Source organism: Rhinolophus sinicus, linkage group LG02 (assembly GCF_036562045.2).
Source record: "Rhinolophus sinicus isolate RSC01 linkage group LG02, ASM3656204v1, whole genome shotgun sequence".
Taxonomy (NCBI): Eukaryota; Metazoa; Chordata; class Mammalia; order Chiroptera; family Rhinolophidae; genus Rhinolophus; species Rhinolophus sinicus.
In genome coordinates this window covers 154,339,831-154,352,075 of record NC_133752.1, presented here as the reverse complement: position 1 = coordinate 154,352,075, position 12,245 = coordinate 154,339,831, and the positions used below count along the sequence as shown (strand labels likewise).

General features: G+C 40.0%; 1 long non-coding RNA gene across 1 annotated transcript; it reads left to right on the top strand.

Moving 5' to 3' along the window:
- The first annotated feature begins 3,696 nt into the window (after positions 1 to 3,696).
- Positions 3,697 to 8,440, top strand: LOC141570110 (uncharacterized). Its single transcript, XR_012494006.1, has 2 exons — positions 3,697 to 4,122; positions 4,212 to 8,440. It is a non-coding gene; the product is annotated as an uncharacterized LOC141570110 (long non-coding RNA).
- The last annotated feature ends 3,805 nt before the right edge of the window (positions 8,441 to 12,245 follow it).

Below are 12,245 nucleotides of genomic sequence, written 5' to 3'. Positions count from 1 at the left end.
GCCTGTGCTGGACCTAGAGGTGCATGGGAGAAGCCACGCTGCGAACTGAGGATGGTTGCCACCAGTACCGTGTCTAGGGTAGCTCTGCAAAAAGCCAGGAAAGCCCAAGGCCTGCTGCCACCTGTTGGCTCCCTTAAGGTTCAGCCACTGCTAACACCTCATGCTGTACATGAGTTGGGTGAGGCAGGGTCTCAGGGAGTCACTAGAATGGGAAGAATTGTGGTCATGAGGTTAATGTAAATTCTGGTTTGGTGCCAGTGCTGAGCCTAGAGCAACTCAGCAAAAGTCTCAGAGCACACTGAGGCCAGTTGCTGTCCACCTGGGACCCATGGACTCTGATAGTTTTCCAAGAAAAAGGGTAATGTGGGTGGGGCTGGCTGTTTGTGGAGAAAGTGCCTCTAGTGTTTCGAAAGTTGGGTGGGGTGGGATCCCAGTGAGTCAGCAGGGTGGAGCTCACCAGGACAATAAGATTCAGATTTGGCCTGAGGGGGCAGGCTCAACAGAGGAAAGATGGTGCCAGGCTGTTGGTGATAGGAAAATGGACCCCTCACCAGGAAAATGCTGCCTGTCCTCCAATCGCCCTTTCCCCAGAAGCCACACACCTCAGTCTGTGCCCCGTATGTCTCCAAGCCCCCCTCCCCCCCCCAGTCACTGTCCCTCCACTGGAGCCCAAGGTGAATGCCTGTGGGTGAGTGAGTCTGTGCATAGGCTGATTCAGAGGACGTCTGAGTTTCCCGCAGCTTTCCAGTTCACCTGAATGGTCAGAATCCCCACTGTTTTTCACAGCCAGTTGTTGCGGGGGCTCCTCTTCTTGGCACTAGTACCCGGGGCTGGGGAGCCTGGTGTCAGGGGCTGGGGTCCCTTGCTCCTCCAGTGGGAACCAAGGTGGCCAAGATAACCCTCCTGCTTCTTAACCTCCACATGCAGGTGTGGGGCCCATTCCGTGTCTCCAGCCCTTATACCAGTCTCTTATCTATAAAGGCATGGCTTCTTTATATTTTCAGTTATAGGACTTCTGTTTGGCTAGACTTCAGATGGTTCTCCAGGTTGATTTTTCTGTAATTTAGTTGTAATTTTAATGTGTTCATGGAAGAACACAGGCACAGTGTTTATCTACTCTGCAATCTTGGATCTCTCCCCATGAACAAAATTTTTTAACCTCTCTGAACCTCAGTTTTCTCTTATGCTAATACGAATATCTCATGGTTCTCATGGAAATCAAGTGAGATATGAATTTCTAAAGCTTTGACACATATTAGGTGCTCAGTGTATGTGGGGGCAGAGCCCCAGAAAGTAGTTTCCAGGCTCTCGGCCTCACATAGAAAGGTGCTGGCTCAGGTAGTAAATGGCCATCAATGTGATTGGATGGCCATCAGCTGTGCCTAGTTGGCCGTCAGCTGTAACCAGTGAGCCATTGGCCACTAATATAACTGCTGTGGCTACGCTAGCAGAAAAAGAGAGAGAATGGGGCTAGCAAGAAGATGGCGGCTGGGCTGGCAAGCGCGGATGGCAGTTTGTGGACAGTGTGGATCCAGCCTCCAGTGAGAGTATAGTGCCGCCAGAGAGAATATAGTGGTATGACTCCCCTACCTATAGCTCCGTGGGTGTTCCTTTTTGGCCTCACCATATCCTGCGTTCTTATGTGGGGAGCGGAAGCAGAGACCCCCAAGGCCGCCCCACACGACAAATGGCGCAGCGAGCAGGGTCTCCTGCATGACAGATGGTGCCAGCCTGTTGGTGATAGGAAAGTGGACCCCTCACCAGGAAAATGCTGCCTGTCCTCCAATCGCCCCCTCCCCAGAAGCCACACACCTCAGTCTGTGCCCCGTATGTCTCCAAGCCCCCCTCCCCCCCAGTCACTGTCCCTCCACTGGAGCCCAAGGTGAAGGCTTGTGGGTGAGTGAGTCTGTGCATAGGCTGATTCAGAGGACGTCTGAGTTTCCCGCTGCTTTCCAGTTCACCTGAATGGTCAGAATCCCCACTGTTTTTCATAGCCAGTTGTTGCGGGGGCTCCTCTTCTTGGCACTAGTACCGGGGCTGGGGAGCCTGACGTCAGGGGCTGGGGTCCCTTGCTTCTCCAGTGGGAACCAAGGTGGCCAAGATAACCCTCCTGCTTCTTAACCTCCACATGCAGGTGTGGGGCCCATTCTGTGTCTCCAGCCCTTCTACCAGTCTCTTATCTATAAAGGCATGGCTTCTTTATATTTTCAGTTATAGGACTTCTGTTTGGCTAGACTTCAGATGGTTCTCCAGGTTGATTTTTCTGTAATTTAGTTGTAATTTTAATGTGTTCATGGAAGAACACAGGCACATTGTTTATCTACTCTGCAATCTTGGATCTCTCCCCATGAACAAAATTTTTTAACCTCTCTGAGCCTCAGTTTTCTCTTACGCTAATACGAATATCTCATGGTTCTCATGGAAATCAAGTGAGATATAAATTTCTAAAGCTTTGACACATATTAGGTGCTCAGTGTATGTTAGGTTTTATATCTGCCAACTAGAATTAAGTCCAACACAATACAGTCTGCCTGAAACTTACCTTATGAAACATACTGTATGTTTCAAAGTAATATGACATTCAACACAGAGCAAATAAATTTAGACTGAATTTTCAAACATCAAAAGCAATGATCCAAAATTGGTTTCTTAAAATATCATTATTAACTGCTATGTCTTCTTTAACATTTGCTTAGAATTATAAAGCATCAAATAAGAAAATCACTCTTGGTTATATAAAAATGAGGATCAAGCATTAAATAACTTTGTGTATACCTGTAATTATAACCTCCAACAATCTGTAATGAACACCTGGAAAAATGGCTAAAACTTTTAACACAATAGAATATATCACAGAAGATTCTTTCATTTCTGTCAGGCTCTGTGGTGCTTGAATGAGTCACCTAGGAAACAGAACAATGACTTTGGATTAAACATCAGTCAAGCAAATAATATTTCTTTGTTACCTACCCTAAGAGAAATCTGGGCTGGTAATCTTAACAAGTGATACATACTTTCTAATGAAAGAAATGGGGAACACTTTGGTTCAAAAGAGTTGCTGATAATGATAAGGATGCTTATTGGAATTATAGTGTAGGAAAGCACAAAGCAACCAGCTTTTTAATGTATTATTTATAGTGGGATTTTCACCCTGGTTTGAATAAGTGCCTTAGCAACAGCATCTTGAATCTCATTCTCATTATCTCTAATGTCTTCATGTGGGTAGGATAGTTTAAATGGCTAATGGGAATATTTGCAAACCACTTTGAAAACATGTGTTCTCTCACCCTGTTTTTCTGTCTTTTCTAGTGATGCTAATTAACACCTAAAAAGCTCCTCTAACATTGAATTAGCATGCACAGAAAAGGGGGGCAACCTTCTGTGTCCTTGAAGTATTTTTGTAGTCACAACAGAGGCAACTCCAGTGTTGCCACATTAGAGAAATTTAGGGCTGGAATCTGCAATCTGGTTGGAAATCAGTGCAAGGGGGACTGTGAAACTGAGCCTACAGGTAGGAGTGTGTGTGTGTGTGTGTGTGTGTGTGTGTGTGTGTGAAATAAAGTTGAGAAAATGATTTATATCAAATAATTGGGGATGGGGCTGGAGTTGAGTGAGATTATGGGAGAGTTAAAGCCCCAGTCACACCATCCTAAACTACTCTTTGGAGATGCCTGAGAACTACTCTCTTGGTCCGGATCCAAATTGGATTAACCTTTACCTAAGCATTGCTGCTCCATTAGAAAGACTTTATACCAAAGCTTCAATGTATCTATTATGTTTTTAGGGGTAGGCTAACCTCCTTTGTTTAGGCATGTGTCAGAGAGTTAACTCTTACACTGTATATGTTAATGATGGGAACAGTAGTACAATGAATCCCACAAAAGTTATCATTCATAAATCATTCAAATAATTGCATTGGATAATATGTATTTTTAATGCTTTAATAATAGCTTTTGGTGAGACTGACAGGTACTACACAATAGTCTTACTCCTTAACAAGAAAACTCAGATTTTTATTTGGTGTGGCAAGGTGCCCAGATAAAGGTTTGCATTTGTACCTCCCTTGCAGCTGAGTGTGGCCATGAGATAAAGTTCTGGCCAATGAGATGGAAAAATTGTTGGGTGAGTCTTCTTGAAAGGCTCTTTAAAACATGGCTAGGTAGCTGGTGAGGACCCTTTTTTATTTCCTACTGCCTTCTGTTTCCTACTAGAATAAAGATGTGATGAGTGGAGTTGTAGCTGCTGTCTTGGACCTGAGACAACCTTGATGATAAAAGCCACAGATCAGGTACATGGAAAAGAAAGACAGAAAGGCACCTGGATCCATGTTGACTGGCTCCCATTTCAGACCTGGCTGCCTACCTGCAGACTTCCATCATATTTGGGAAAAATACTTCCATCCTATTTAAGCCACTGTTATTTCCAGTCTGTTACTAGCAGCCAAATGTATTTCATAAGTGAGACATTTTGCTTCACCGAAACTGTTATGTATAAGTATTCCTTACTATATAGCTCTTTATGTCATAGAGAACTTGGATAGCAGGTTTATAAAATGAGAGATGTGTTATCCAAACCCATTTGTTTCCTGGATTTTGGACAGCAATTAGTGAGAATTTAGACAGGAAGGGACACAATTTTATAGGTAGAATTACACCTAGTTGATATTCTATGTTCCTTGCATGTAACAAAATAATGGCAATTTTTTTTATAACTTTGCTAAATAAGGGAAGCAAATCAGCCTACATCTAAAAATATTCCTTTGTACAAAAGCAAATAAATAGTCATTCTTTATCAGATTTAGAAAAACTGTAGATCTTTCAAAATATGTAAATATTTCTCTAGTCTTTAACATTTTTTTTTAACTTTAATGAAACTCATTTCTATAGCAATTGAAACATTTTAAGACATGTCTTTTTTGAATTTCAACATTTTCCTAAATATTGATTCAACCCAGTGTTATATAGGAATTCAAAATGTCTTCACCATCTTAAAAAAATATTTAGGAGTCTACTTGTTGACTAGCTTTGCCAAATAGTGTTGTGAACAGATATCAATACTCCCTCTCCGAATTTATGATGTAATCTTACAATCTTGGTTTGTGCCTCATTCTTTGTTACCTACAACCTCAGATTGGATATTGTTTTATTTGTTCTCTCTTAAATGAGTTCTCAGAGACAGCTAAAAAAGAAAACTCTTTGAAACAATTTCTCTCTGGTGTTTCATGTCAATTATGTTTGACCTGTTGTCAGTGGAGAATCAAGCTTGTTGAAGAATTAATTGAGTGAAATGGGATCATGGAATCCTCAGGAGCATGGAGACTTGTACCACCTTTTGTTTCTCTTTACTCACAGCAGTGGAGCATATTTTAATACAAGTAATATGCACTTTGGGTTAACTACAGTAAGAGGAAAAGGAAGGGTATCAATGCCAGTGGGAGAAATGGCAAATTTTTCCTTTTGTGCTGTTCAGTTATTAGGTTGGCAAGGTTTCACGAGTTAACCAGACTCTTCAATGTACTTCTCATTTTTACCTCCCAGTTTATTACTAGCCTTTGCACTGGACAGTTCGGATCCATCTTACTAAACCAGTTGACTTTGATCCTAGGATGAGGACGGGCTTTCTCATGGAGAAGTGGAGTCTGCCACTCTGGTTCCCCGGTCCAATTCCATTTGACCTCACTATGGAACGGTTCTTCTCGGAGTCTCCTGACTCAGTAGCTCAATGGGTCCATTCCATTTGCCCTCATAGTAATACTCTTACCAGCCTTCCCAACAGTGCTGGGTGCTGTGCTTCATGCAGACTTTTTGAACTAGTTTTCTTTCTCACTTCTTAAGATCCTCAACTCTTTTTTTTTTTTTCCTTCCTCTGAAACAACACCACAGCTTATTTCCTCTCTAGCCTTTGCTATGGCCAGTCACATGGGTCTCATCCATCCATTTCTCTTGTCAGGGTTCATTACACTTCCTCTCGAAGCTCACTTCAAGGCCCTTACTCACTGGCTATTGCTTCTTCCTGAACGATTCTTTCACAAAACAACAGCACAGTTCCAGTGAAACCATGGTCCATTTTCCATGGCTTTACACATGATAGCCTTTAATCTGCTTTAACTTTTGTTCTTTTTGCTTTCAAAGGTAATTTTTCCTTCCTACCTCCCTCAAAAAATGTACAGATCTTTCTCTTCGACAGGTCGAGAATAGAAATACATTTGAGATAATGGATAATGATCGTGAGAAAAATACAACTCAAAGTGAGGTAAAATACAGCCTCAAAGTGAGGTTAATTGCACTTTTAAGAATGTAAAGCCTGTGCATACGGGACGCTGTATTACCCAATGGGAAAAGCCCCGAGTTCTAATCTCATTTCCGTGAGTGCCTAGTTGTGTAAAGTTGAATGTGAGATGGTAAAAGAGAGAAAGAAGGGTTGGTAGCAGTAGAGTCATCTTGGAGCCACAATATGAGCCCAGACTTGTTTTTGGTTCTTCCTTATCTTTACTGGGTTGTTTCTTTCTATTCTCCTCACTGCCGTCCTTCTCACATTATAGTAATTTTGTGATTTTTTTTCCCCCTGGCTTCTCCGGATGGGTGTTACCCAGACCTGTAGCTGCTGGGCCCTCTGCACTGGACTGCACCTTTTCTTTGTTCTACCACAGCTAACTTGCCCAGGGTCTCACTTATTCAGTATACTTGCCAGGTAACTGGAAGCCAATCTGGTTAAGTAATTCACAACAAGGTGCTCATTCACGGCCTCATAAAACATTTACTGAGCACCCCAGCTCCTGTGCTAGGTGTGAATGTCTGACCAAGCCCACTTGGCTGCATTATCAGTGTGCACTGTGGTGACCTTGGGCTTTGGGGTCAGACAGTCGCAGGTTTGAATCTTGCCCTGTCACTTGCTAGATATCATCCTGGAAAAAATTATGTAGCCTTTCTGGAAGTCTTGGTTTCTTCATCTGTAAATGGAGGCAATAATAACACCTTGCAGGAGTTTTGGATTTTAAGGACAATTTTATACAGTGGCTAACTCATAGTGGATGCTAAATAAACAGTGACCATTATGAAATTATTGGTTACCTTCTCCATGTATCATTTATAGGGACCTTTAACACTTTGGATGTAAATTGGTAGTGCCTTAACAATTAATAAGAATTTTAAGTCTTATGACAAGTTGCGAGAGACATTTAGGCAGTCAGGGAAGTCTTTCCCTTCCCTTTACCCACACCAGTTGTCTCAGTTCTGACAATGGAATACCCAAGTATCAGCTGTCTGAGGAATGGAAGCAGAGCACATTGCTGAAGACACAGGAGAGGTATTATAAGGATACACAGAGGTACGTTTTTCAAATGAGGCAGCCTGGCCACAAACTGCCAGGAAACAGCAACGGCAGATCACCGAAGTGAAAAGTAGGTCAGTTGTTTGGAGTCAAGGGATCAGGTAGCATACAAGGTGAAGAGCCCAAAGCCATAAACAGTAACAGGCTGTGAAAATTGCTACAACAGCCATAAACCAAAGGACTGCCTTCCTGCATATGCTGGATGGCGAGAACTGCTGGTCATGCAGCCCTCCTTTTGCCACAGGTGCACACTTGCGAAACAACAGCGTCAGCCTTCAGCATCACTGGAACATAGAGGACAAGGAGAAAGCAGGAGACCAGATAGCTGGCCATGCCCAAGGGCCGGAGGGCAGCGCAAAAGAAAGTGGGAATAACGCTCTCCGTTTATTTTGTTGGCCACCTAAATTTGTGTTGTACCTTTCAAATGTTTATGGCTTCAGATTTTAGTGTGTCAAATGTCGAAATACCTACATAAAACATCTGCTCGTTTGCATGTTCTTGTACGTTGAGTAGGCCTTCTGCTGTTGTAGGATGTTTTTGCATTGTGAGAATTTATTTTTGAACACTTACTTTGCAGGCACATTATACAGGATTCTGAGCTGAAAGCCTGGGGCTACCACTTCAAATGGCATTTGAGCAGTCATCTGGGGTTGTAAGCTTTGGGAGATTGGAGGAGGCAGACGAAACATTTGTTTGGATTGTGAGGGAGAGTGGTAGGTGTGGTGTTCTGCTCCATTACTCTCCATGCCCCCCCACGCCTTTCCACTCTGCAGTTCTCTCTTCTTACTTGTACTCACCTCCTTCCCACTACCATGACAGTCTAAAATCTGGAGGGTTGGTGGAGATAAAAGAGTAGCTGGGAGAACAGGAGTTTTGGTAAACTCAGGATTTAGAAACGAGTTGCAAAGAAAGAAAAGATTTAGACATTATATGCCAGCGTTTCATTGGGTCATTTGGTTCAAGCAGAATCCTCTAAGTACCTTAGGCTTCTGAAATGAACTGCGCTATGATTATTACCTTTTAAAAAATGACTTATGTATCATGAGCTAAAGTTTCATTAAAGTAATATATTAATTGTCAAAGTTATTAAAAATAAACTACCTGAGACCCACACTATGATATGATGCTAGCATGATTTTCTTTGACATCTAATATATATTAATTTTATGCAAAATGGTATAATTAAAATTTCACACAACCTGATGACCATGAAGAGTTTAGAATAAACTGAAATTATTTGGAAAGTAGGAGCTATGAAAGAACACAGAAATATCCTAGCTGCCCTAGCCCTCTCGGTTGTCTGGGAGCACACTGGATTCTGCAGCATTTGAGTAGATAAAGGGTTTTCAAAAAGTGAACTTTTAAATGAATATAAATATTGGTTCTAATATGCTCTTTTAAAAATAAAAATTAATGGTGGAATTGAATACAAATTCATATAGTTTTAAATGGTAAGGAAAAGCAATTTGTATAGAAAATGTGTCTGTTAATCCATTCTCAGTAATCTTTATGGATCTCCATCAGAAGCTTTGGCCTTACCTGAAAGGATGGCAAGCCAGTTAGGGAAATATATTCCTGTTGGTAAGTATGTTTTTAATACATACTGATTGAATAAAAATTCCTCTTGGGGGAAAAATGAGGATGAGTTAGAAGACACTCCTTTTGTTGTATGATTTAAAAGAAAAATGCATACATTTGTTTATTTCCATCTGGAGTCCTGACTTGACAAGAGCAAAATTTGAAATTATGGCCTTAAGTGACTGAAATGAACATAAGATTTTTATATGTTTAGACAGCCACTGAGAAACTCTTTCACTACTCTTGAAGACAGTGGAAACTATTTCAGTATTATAGACTTGACTGACTTGGAGCTACATCATTCTTTTGAGTTAAAGCCAACTTTTATTTTTTAAACTATACATTATATTAATGTACAAACACAACTGTCCTAAAATATTTTTGAAGGGACACTTGTTATATTGGTTGATTCCACTTAGCATCAATGCAGAATCGATAAAAACACATTTCCCCCCTAAGCTCAGGCTTAGACTGAATTATTTCTTTATTCCCCACTAGCATAAAATTTATTTATATCAGCTATATTAATGCAAGCATAAGAGCTTTATTCTTCAGAGAGGTTAGTTTCATGAACTAAATTTAGAGACACTACTCAGTTTATTTCATGAGTAATGATGCTATTTCAAAAAGCAGAGAAACAGGGAGGCTTTATGTTCACTTGTGGCCTATCTTCCTTGAAAATGTGTACTTACTGTCTTTCCCCGAAAATAAGACTTAGCTGGACAATCAGCTCTAATGCATCTTTTGGAGCAAAAATTAATATAAGACCCGGTCTTATTTTATTATAATATAAGACCGGGTCTTATATGATATGATATGATATGATATGATATGATATGATATGATATGATATGATATGATATGATATATGATAGTTATAGAACAGTTGTATGCTAGCATTCATTTACTTAGCAGCTTGAAAATATGGGAAAGAAGGTTTCATTTTTCAAGGATGCCGCTCCAATGAGTTTGTAGAATTTTAAGTGCATCTTTACCATAGTATTGAAAAAAAGGACACTGTTTTTATTCCTACATGCACTTTAAAACTTACAGATAGCTTCTCACATCTACCCATTTACGTATGATTAGTTCTAAGTGTTTGAGTGAATCAAGTTTCTTGTGGTGAATAGAAAGCACATGAAAGTAAGTGCTGACTTTTTTTTGTCATTCCATTTATTAAAAAACTAAAACGAACTTTTAAACAAATGATTGATTTCTAAATGTATAAGCAATTTGCACTTACACCCCCTACCACTATAGCTGCCTTCTTCTCTTACTTTCAAATTTTGTTTCTGTTCTCTTAATTTTAACATTTAAATATCACCTTTATGGTCTCAGTTCAGATTTTGATGTATTTTTTAATGAAGTGAGACATAGAGATTAGAGGGATATGTATGTCCATAATATTTTAAAGGAACCACATAATGCCTTCATAATACCTCTCTCCTTTTCATTTCTTTCCATGACTTTCCTTTGGTTCCTTGTAATGTGTTCTTTCACTTGAAACACCTCTCAGCATTACATGACTCTACCAAAACTGATGAGGTTTCCATAATTTTCCATGATAGGCTGCATAAATTGACAATACCAGGTTAACACGAAGCCAGAGATTAAGTGTAGAGGAAGAGGCAACATCAGGTCACAACCACTGATTAAGTCACTAAATACACAATAGGAGGTGAAGGGCTTGTTGAACCAGTTGTTTGATTGTTGACCTAATAATTCACTTTCTATGGAGTGTGCAGACACAATCTATGCCAAGCTTTTACTTGCTGTCTTGCTCCTTAGCTTTATTAAGGGAACAAAAGAATAGAGGCCTCTACCTGTCTGAGTCTTTCTATTTATTGCAGGTTTTTCTTATTTGCGATTCTAAAGCTTGATCTGTGGCTTGATTGGTGGCAGACTCCACTGTAAGATGAACTTCCCTATCTTGTTTCTCAGAATAGTATTGCATTTCTTATATTTCAGAAGGGATGTCTGACCCAACAGCATTGATTTTCTCTATCACCATAGTCATGACTGGGGAGTTAAATTGAAATATGCATCATTATGGCACATACGTGTAGGCTGATGCTGAATTCTAGATAGCATTTGATCTTACTTTATGTTCTATTTCTCCGATAAAGGATTTGAATAAATATGGTAAAATAAATTTTGAAAAACAAAATGAAAGAAAACCTATGATTCCTATATCTTTTTCAGATATTCCAGCTCTCTAGTTCTTATAAGCATGTAATTAAAGGTGTGTTTTCCAAGCAGAATCAATGCATTGTTGTAGAAAATAAGCAGCAAACTTTTTTCACTCTGCAGATATGCGATTTTATGCATCTCGCCCACCTTATTATCCTCATAATGAGAAGACAGTAGGAAGAAGAGCACACTGCACACTCAAAAGTAGAAGATAAAATAGTCTCAAACACACAGACACAAATGAGTTGAATCTTCACCAACTTGTCTAAGTTTTTGTAAGAAGCATAGAGACCCAAAATAAATAAAATGTGCATTTATTACCACTTGAGAGAAATTATTTACAACTATAGAATTTTAGGGATTAAGTAGATAATTGTTTGTGTGTGCAATACCCTTATTTTTCATACAAAGAAATCTTGTGCATTAGGAAAAAAACCCACAAGAATGTGAAGTCAAACTTGGGTGCCCATAGAGAAGCCCCACAAATGCCTGGATGTGGCAGAGCTAACTAAAACTCCCCTTTTCTGATTTTTTTTTTTAATTCTCCTTTTCTTACACTTCAAATGTGACTATTTTCAAGGCTACTGAATTATTAAATCATTCTGTTTCTTTAGTGGGGAAGGATAGGCGAATTGGCCCCTCTCAATAAAGAAAAAAATTGCAAAATGTTATCTTATTTTGCACATTTCTAGAATGTCAGCCCTGAGGGCCTAGGAGACCACACTGGGTGAATGAACGAGGTGTGGATGTGGCCACGTGGGTGTGGGCCTAACATATTATTTGTCTCTTTTATGGAGAAGACTACAAGGAAGTGAAAGGTAGTGGGCCTGAATGCATTTTTATAAACTTTAGGAGATCCAGGCATTTGTGGATATGGAATTGATGGTCAAGATTTCAAGACTTCTCTATGGCCACCCAAGATTCAATCCATGTGCTCATAATGTATTTTTACTAAGACACAACGTGAATTGACTTTTATGGCAGACCAGCTTCAGAAAAACAGCCACGTAGCTCTTGTGTGAGCCCAGGTAACCATCAAACACCCTTACCAAAACAAGTATTTTCTTAGTGTTAAATCCTGCAGAGAAACACTCAGAAAATGCTTTGTTTCTTTTAGATTCAAGTAAATTCATGATTAATGCTTTTTC